We start from the raw sequence: 9245 nt of genomic DNA, 5'->3' as shown, positions 1-9245 counted from the left end.
TCGCCCTTTTTATGGCCATATCTTCCCCAACGGAAAGCTACTGTGTATAGTCAAGTTCCCCCTTTCTTCCATCCCGGTTAGGCGACTGGGTGCATGCAGTGATGGGACGAAAAACTGCCGAACTTTTGGCATCGGTGGGGTTTAAATCGAGCATAAGGAGCACTATTGATGCTCCGCATGATCTATATCTGTCGCGTCATTAATTAACGAATTCCAGTCCGTACTTTGTATAAGAGTATTTAAAGTATCAAAGTCTGCGTTTTTATATAACCAAACTTCTCATATGATTGATTTTGAATGGCGTGTGACATAGAACCATTTTAACAAGAGCTTGGACTTTGGGTTGCTATATCATTCGGCAATGTGACGTAGGCCTGTCTATTTCATTGCTGGCCACTCAGTCATGGCTCTTTGAAATTAACAGGATTTGTTTGGCTTTTAAGCGAAGACTACGCAATCTGTGTATATTTCGCTTGAAACCAGCGTCATTTTAACTTGTTTTGACACAAGAAATAGATAGTTACATCCCACAGAAAGTCCAAGGTCTTGTTAAAATGGTTCTAAGATCTACATACCCTTGTGGTCACTGGTAGATTATTCTACTTCTATTGTCCAAGATTCTAAAACATTCGTATGTTTTTTGCCACTTATTAAAATAGGGTCAGTGAGAGTGTTCGAGTAGAGCGTGATTCTTGTATCCTTGTGGATTGTGTTTTATAAAGAGTATTTCAAAAGGATATATCCTTAACTCTGTGTGTGTGTGTGTTTGGAAGATTGAGAAAATTTACATTTAAGTCGACAAGAATAATATTTTTTCGGATAGTTCCTGTGTTTTTTTGATGGACCATTAAAGCTTTTTACCGAGTTGGGAGGACGGTATACGCAACAGAGGAAAATATCAAGAGGAACATGTAATAAAGCACTATAAGATTTAATGTGTTTTATTTCATTTGTAATATGAATAAATAAACCTGAAATGTTTTTAAATTATCTTGAAAAGCAATACTTTTTTTGAAAAAAAGACTTGTGATTGTCTTTGTTTATCAGCAATCAATTCTTATAACCAGATATACATTACACTAGGTAAATTGATAAACCGATTATATTTTTTCAAAGTGCGTTAAATTTTGGACAAAGTTAACCCACTTTGAAATTTTTTTGACCGTAAATTTACTTCGAGATAAGCGGGGTATTCGAGATTTCCATGTACGACATAACGTTTTTTTTGTATTTACATTTTCCAGTGTCTTTGCCTGTGATAACACTACGTATCGATTTTGTACTATATAACCCATAACTTCAAAAGACGCCAAATTGAGGCGCCAGCGGGGTTTGCTTATTTATATTTAAATACTTAATCGTACGATTGCTTAAAATTATATAAATATAAGTAATAAGGAATCATTCTTTGAATGTTATAAGGTGATAATTTCGGTCGGGGCGTGATCAAATCTATCATAAAGCCCTTCGGGCTTTATTGGATTTGATCACGCCCCGACCGAAATTATCACCTCATAATACTCGAATGATGATTTCTTATTCCTTATATAATAACTTATATCGTAAAAATGGCCGGAACCACAGATATACTTCGAGATGTCCGTGGTATTCGAGATATCGGTGTTCGAGATACCCAAAGTTTAACTGTAAACTTGAATCTACACTAATTGAGGATTCCTCCATACAAGTTTGAGCTTTTTTAGATCTGGCCTAATAGTATTTAAGAAGATTTTGAAAGATTTTCTCTATAAAATCCTATGTAGAAATTCGACACCCCCCATTGTGGCCCTACCCTACCCCTGGGGATCATGATTTAAACAAACTTGAATCTACGCTATCCGAGAATGCTTCCACTCAAATTTGAGCTTTTCTGGCCAAATGGTTTTTGAGAAGAAGATTTTTAAAGATTTTCTCTATATATTCCTATGTAAAAATTCATCCCCCTTTGTGGACCCACCCTACCCCCGGGGACCAAGTTTTGAACAAACTTTAGTCTACATTAGCTGAGGATGCCTCCACACAAGTTTATAGCTTTTCTGGCCTAATAGTTTTTGAAAAGAAATTTCTTAAAGATTTCCTCTATACATTCTTATGTAAAAATCCATCCCCCCATTGTGGCCTCATCCTAACCCCGGGGACCATGATTTGAACAAAATTACACTACCTGAGGATACTTCCATACAAGTTACAGCTTCTCTGGCCTGATAGTTTTTGAGAAGAAGATTTCTGAAAATACCAAAAAATTTTCAATAATTTCTAAATTATCTCCCCTTTAAAGAGGTTGTGGCCCTTCATTTGAACGAATTTGAATTCCCTTCACCAGTGATGCTTTGTGCCAAGTTTGGTTGAAATTTGCCCATGGTCCTGGAGAAGAAGATGAAAATGTGAAACGTGTACAATGACAACGCCAACGACAGACAGGTGAGCTAAAAATATTAATACAAGTATCTTGAGTCAGATACATATGCTTTAGTCAGTAGGGATATATAGCAAACAAAGTTTTAAATTTGACTTGACTTGCTACTGTACATATACTAGTACTGCTTGATATTCCAATACACTGTATTAATATCAAATACTCATCAACCTCAAATTTTACCCAGATTAGGATTTGAACCTAAATCCCTTGTGTCAAACAAGTGCTTTTCCATTAAGCTATCCAGGTTATTTTTAAATGAAATTGATGAGTTTCATAATGCATATTCATAATTTATATATCTTATTTTTGTTTTTTTTCCATATTTTTATAGTATATAGACAGACAGACAGAACAGCCCTTTCTCACCAGATCTAATAAAAAATTGGAACATTTTTTTACCTCTGGAGGCTGCTAAGAATATGGTACGTACTGAACTAGCTAGCACTGACAAAAGGTGTGTGCTACTCAAGGTGGTTGCATGATCATCTAAGGTGTACCAAGGAGTCTATTGTGCCAGCTCTACTCCATATACCCACACTGGTCACTGCAGCTAGCCGTTTGTTACTGACTGTTTACAGAAATTTGTGGGGTCAGTAAAGTCCATAGAAGGGAAGGCGGATCCCATAGTAGCTTACAATAGACAATTGTAAAAGGAAATTCTTCTGAGAATGAAACTAGCTGAAGTAAAAGTGGCTTCCATACAAAATTATATGCCTCGAGACTTGCAAAAAATTATGACCACCTACTGATGAAATTCTCTGTCTCATATACAGATAAGTAACATTTCCATTCAAGACCGGTATGGCCGGTCACCATATCTAATATTAACGAGGGTAGCTGGTCAGAAAGGATTTTATTGTGATTGTTTTCTGAATCAATGACTATTGATAAATAATGTATATATCATCATATATGTCCTTAGATTATCAATTAAACTATGCAAAAACTTTTTATATATTCCAAGCTAAATCTTAAAAGATAATTAATGTTAAATGATTGACATAGAGGAAATTCGAGCTATATATCACATGCATTTCCTGCAGTCATGTAAGCATGGCCCTGCAGATTTTTCGGTGATCGATTTCTATTAATAGTGTATAGCTTAGGTATAAACATTGCAAAAAACTGAGATAAATAAAAAAAAAAGGCGGGGCTGAGACTGACATAAAAACTACATTTTTCGATACAACTGATTTTCTTTGAAATTGTTTTCAGGAGATCCCAAGTCACTGATAATTAAATGTTTTGATTGTATCTTAACAACACAATGCATTTTGGAATGAGAAGCAGAACTGAACATGTCAGTCTAGATGGGGTGATGTGCAGCAAAATGTCACCTCGACTGGAGAGGAATATTTAGAATATAGAGAGAGATCAACAAAGACAAGAACTGGGGTCACAAGTGAGAGTCACAGTTTTGCACCAAAGATGTTTGAAATAGAGGTACATATTGCCAGATTTATGAAACCTTTATTTATTTACCTGAGATTTAATTATTCTTGAAACCTGAATAGTTAATTTGAATATATGTTGCATAGATTAGTATATGGCTCTCTATACATAAACTACATTTACTAACTTTTGTCATTCAAGATAATCCACGATGCCCTGTTTTAGCGTATAAGGAGTTTGCCAGGAGAAGACCAGAACAGATGAACAAACCCGAGTCGCCATTTTACTTAGGAGTTTCAAGGCGCCCTGAAAAAGCTTGGTAAGTCAACCAACCAATGGGAAATAATACGATTGGCAACATTGTGAAGGTCATGTGTGAGGCAGGGGGAATCCAAGGAAGAAAAGTTAACCACAGTGCAAGAAAGACAGCCATCAGTTCCCTTGTACATGCTGGTGTCCCTCCAACCATAATTCAACAGCTGTCCGGCCATAAGAATGTTAACTCTATTAATAATTACAGCACTGCCTCCAATGAACAGCAGAGGCACATGTCTTCTATTCTTACAAACTATTCATCTAGTTGCTCGGAACCACCAGTCACAGAATTCAACAGTTCCTCTTCATCCTTTGATAAATGTAGCTCAGCTCTGCCGTCCACCAGTGTGGTGCCTTCATCAAACACTGACGATATTATTCATCAAACACTGTCTGAAATAAGTTCTTATGAAAATCAACCCATAATGAAAGAGCATGTCTTTGGCAATTTTAGGGGGGGGGGGGGCCAATATTTCTGGCAATGTTATATTTAACTTCTCTTCCAAACAACCAAAATCCTTTAAGAGATGTTTAAGAGTCATCTATTCAGAGTCAGATTAAGAAAAAGGAACTAGATCTGTGATATTTTGTAAATATGTTGAAATATTAAAAGTGAAGTTGTGTTATAGCTATAATAACTGTGATATTTTCTTTGTTATTAAATTTTGTTATTGAAGCATGTTAAAAAATATGAAAGATTATTTGTGTTCAAATTATCTATTAAGCTTACCAGTAATGTGTTAAATTTTGTCTTTATACATGTATCATAATGTTAAAAATGAAATTTGAATCATTTTTGTTCATAAGAAAAAGGAACTGGATCTGTTATATCTTGTAAATATGTTCAAATATTAAAAGTGAAGTTGTGTCACAGCTATAAATGTGATATTTTCTTTGTTATTAAATTTTGTTTTTGTTAAACAATATGAAAGATTATCTGTGTTCAAATTATCTTTTAAGTTGTTGTTTGTTATAATTGTGTTAAATTTTGTCTTTATACAGGTATCATATTGTTAAAAATGAAATATCATTTATGTTCATATTCTCTGTTTAACAGGTTGGGACCAATCTCCCAAATGGGATATAATAGCCCGTTTGGAATATAATAGCCCAAATGGGATATAAATTTAAAGAGCAAAAATTAAAAAATTTTGATTTTGAAATTTTTGATATAAATCCGCATTAGAATAGATGAAATACAACAACTTTTGGTTAACAACTTTTTCTGTAGCTGTACTATTGATCCCTCAGTATATCCAAAACTTCTTGGAGATCAATCTTACAAACTATAGACATATAGAAAAACTTCTTAACCAAAAGTTGTTGCATTTGATTCACATTAATGCGGATTTTTAGGAACAATTTTAAAATAAAAAAAATACTTTTTGCACACTAAATTTATATCCCATTTGGCTATTATATCCCAAACAGGCTATTATATCCCATTTGGGAGATTGGTCCCAACCTGTTTAAGTTGTTGTTATTAAACAAACTAAATTGTTAATCTAAATTGTTTTTGTTTTCTGTATGTTATAAGTAAGTATGTAATAAATATAATATTACACCCTGTATCAGCCCCGAGATTTCAATATCAGCCAGAGGGATGATATTGGTCGAGGGCTGATACAGGGTGTACGTGATATGGAAAAGGGTATGTAATATTCTCTATGTATTGCTGGGAGTGTTTGGCGTGCACTCTCGGTTGTTTACTGGGGTGGAAAATATCGAGAGAAGACCTTTCCGTGAGTCTGTTTTGTTTACATTGTCAACATTTTCCATGGATCTACTCATGCATGATACACTAACAGTGATACTTACTTTTCTTTGTTGCGCTTCACTGCTCACGCTCGATTCTGCCTTTATTTTTCGAGGTTTCTTTGCTTTCTTTTAACTGGAACCTCCAGAAACTCTCCGGATGGGCGTGGTTCTCACTATAATAATCATTACTAAGTCTGGAGTGAACCCCTTAAAATGTAGTATAATTCAAATACTTCACTAGTATAAACCTCACCATCACCATTGCTCAACTCACGCATGCGCAGTGAAGCATGAAGATTGCTTTCGGAGGCGTGTAATGAGCAAGTAGTCAGAGATAAAAGGGGAATAATGTGTGTATATATGAATTCATGTGAGCTTTAATCAGGTCTGAACTCCTTGATCTCCTTGATGAAATTTTTAAAACGAGGCATGTCTCGTAAATCACAAATGTTGAAAATGAATGATGGTAAGTGTATATTTATGTTCATCTGTATATAAACATTCCATTTACTTGCTTTTATCAATGGATACTTTGCAATACTTCTTGAACAAGAAAAAATAGGACATGAAATGTGCAAAAGATTTTAAAATCTCCGAAAAAAATGTAAATTTGAAAAACGAAATGAAAACAATAAGGTGATGAGCAAATGTGTATTCTAAATAATAACTTCGACTAGTAAAGCATGTGGTTAAAAAAAGTTGATTTTAGTTGGATTAATTAACTATTATACGTCCTTTTTTTTTTTTTTTTTTTTTTTACAGTTTTAAACCAATTAAGAAAATATAATAAATGGGTTTTTTTTTCAATTCAATTCAATTTACTGACAAAACCTTATGTGGCGCATATATACGAGGGTTGTTCGGAATTTATTGAGACATTTACTCTGACTACCTATTAATTTAGGATATGAAGATAGCGACATTGCAGAAAATTATTACATAACCCCCTTACGCGGGTTATGCATTTTTTCTGCAATGATCGCTACCTTCATAACCGGAACGAATCATCAAAGATAGCATTTTATTGTTTTTATTAAGATCTTTCTTTTAACTAATTAATAATTTGATTATGAAAAGTGAGTAAAATTCGCTAAATTACTGTTAACGTACATAAGTACGTTAACTAAAAGATTGCGTGTAGTCCGTGATTTTTCTGAGGTCGCTGTAGGTTTAGACCGGTAGGTCAGGATTTTTATGGTTAAAGTAAGGTTTTTTCATTAATCAAGTAGAATAATACCTTACCTTATAAAAAAGCCCCAAAAATACATGCCTTAACTATTTACTTTTATCACTAGAGTCTCCAGAAGATCATACCCCCTTCTTCGATCACATGATTTCAACCAAAATCATTATTTGGCTCATATTAAAAACTATCAAAGCAAAACAAAGATTCAAATGTGTTATTTTAATCACTAATAATGTAAGAAAGTTATAACAAGTGTGATTATCATTATTTGATTGATTAAAATTGAATTTTTAAATGAAATGTTACAAAAATGCTATTTCAAACTTTTTACATAATTTCACATTTTTTAACTTATCTTAAAAATTTTATGGTTAAACACCATTTTTTAAACTTTAAAATATTAGATTTATGTCTACTGCAACTAAAAAGCAAAAAAAAAAAAAAAAAAAATAGGACTTCACATGCTTCTTTTTTTTTCTACAACCTTTAGAACAAATATACCCCCTTATCAAATGCAGATAAAAAAGTGTCATGAACACAATTTAAAAATACATCAGAAAACAGCACTTTATTTCTTTGCTTTGATAAACCCTAAAATTCTTCTTTCAAAACTACATGTATTGAGTACACATTAATTTTTTGGATAAAAAGTACCTTTCCTCTGCATATATATAAACACAAACGTACTAAAATCTCAGTACAAAAATTTGCGATTTCCAACTATTGGACTCAATAAGATCAAAACATTTATATACTTGACGACATTATTTACACTTGACTGCTTCTATCAAATTCAGAATTATCAATTAAACATTAAAAATTAGGGGAAAAAAGCGGTAAATCCGAACAAATATCGTTTTCGATTTTAAAGCTTATTATATCTGCTAAATTGATGACGCGTCTGAGTAGGGATCCACCTTAATTTCTTCCCAGTTTCAGCCGCTGTAGATTTCGACCAATCCATAAATGGGGCGTGTAGATTTCAGTCTGGCTGCTTCTATATAGCTATGAATAGAGGAAATAATACTTGGTAGTTGTAAATATTTGTTAATAAACAAGGACTTTTTGAACGTTTTCCTTGCGTTAAAATAAACATTTATCTTGTCACTATCTATTTCATATCTATTTTAAAATCAGAGTGCACTGCAGTATTGAGCGTTTTGCCGTTTTGGTTTGGTAAGGAAGATTTGCATAATTTCTAGCCTTAAAAAAAAAGTCTGCAACAATGAGAAAGTGCATCTATGCTTAATGGGAAAAAACACAAGAAACAAAAAATAATTCAGACTAATTACGACAAGCTTTAATAAAAAAGGATATTTTGGTAATTTTTTCATGTCTTTGATGTTTAAATTCTGAACTATTTATCGATTTTGATTTCTATCAATTGCCTTCTTAAATAATGGTCTAAATGATAGGATAAGACAAAAGAATGGGGATAATTTATCTGCTGAATAGATGGTACACGTGTAATACAATGGTACAAACAATTGTCTTCCCAGGAAACTTGATGTGACCTCTGTAATAGGTGCGCTACAGTACAGATGCGATCAAATTTAGAGTAAGAGTTTAGTGTAAAGTTTTAAAAAGTTGGGCATTTTCATAATGGTTTACATATTAACCCTTTATACGGTATTTTTGTAATAACAGAATTTCCGGTTCTTGGAAACCAAAAAAAAAAAAGACTTTCTTTTGTGTTTCATGTGGATATGAAGGTACATGTAGCTAACATTCCAGAAAGAATAGCATAACCCGCATAAGCAAGTAATGTAATTTTCTTTGTAATTTTCTTTGTATTTTTCGTATGAAACGAAGTAAAACTCATCTAATATAATTACTTGAGTTAATTTACTAAACAATACATTTGAAAACGGCTTTTAAAAGTAAAATGAGTGCGTGTACTCGTACTTGAATGTCGTTTTACTCGATGGTCTGTCAGTAATTTTCTTTGTAATTTTCTTTGTATTTTTCGTATGAAACGAAGTAAAACGCATCTATTATAATTACTTGAGTTAATTTACTAATCAATACATTTGAAAACTGCTTTTAAAAGTAAAATGAGTGCGTGTACTCGTACTTGAATGTCGTTTTACTTGATGGTCTGTCAGTTTAAAACTGTAATCAAAACTATAATCCATTTTATAAAAAGAAATAGAGTAGAAAATATATTGTAGATGT

The 9245-nt window shown here is 32.9% G+C and overlaps 1 long non-coding RNA gene across 1 annotated transcript in view; it reads left to right on the top strand.

The window, feature by feature from the left end:
• The first annotated feature begins 6156 nt into the window (after nucleotides 1-6156).
• Nucleotides 6157-9245, top strand: part of LOC136275274 (uncharacterized) — a 32029-nt gene continuing 28940 nt past the window's right edge. The window contains exon 1 of the long non-coding RNA XR_010713823.1: nucleotides 6157-6350. This is a non-coding gene — a long non-coding RNA (uncharacterized lncRNA). The remainder of the gene's footprint in view (nucleotides 6351-9245) is intronic.

Source organism: Magallana gigas, chromosome 5, assembly GCF_963853765.1.
Source record: "Magallana gigas chromosome 5, xbMagGiga1.1, whole genome shotgun sequence".
Lineage (NCBI taxonomy): Eukaryota > Metazoa > Mollusca > Bivalvia > Ostreida > Ostreidae > Magallana > Magallana gigas.
The sequence above is the reverse complement of the archived record's forward strand: the minus strand, read 5'-3'. Positions and strand labels throughout refer to the sequence as shown.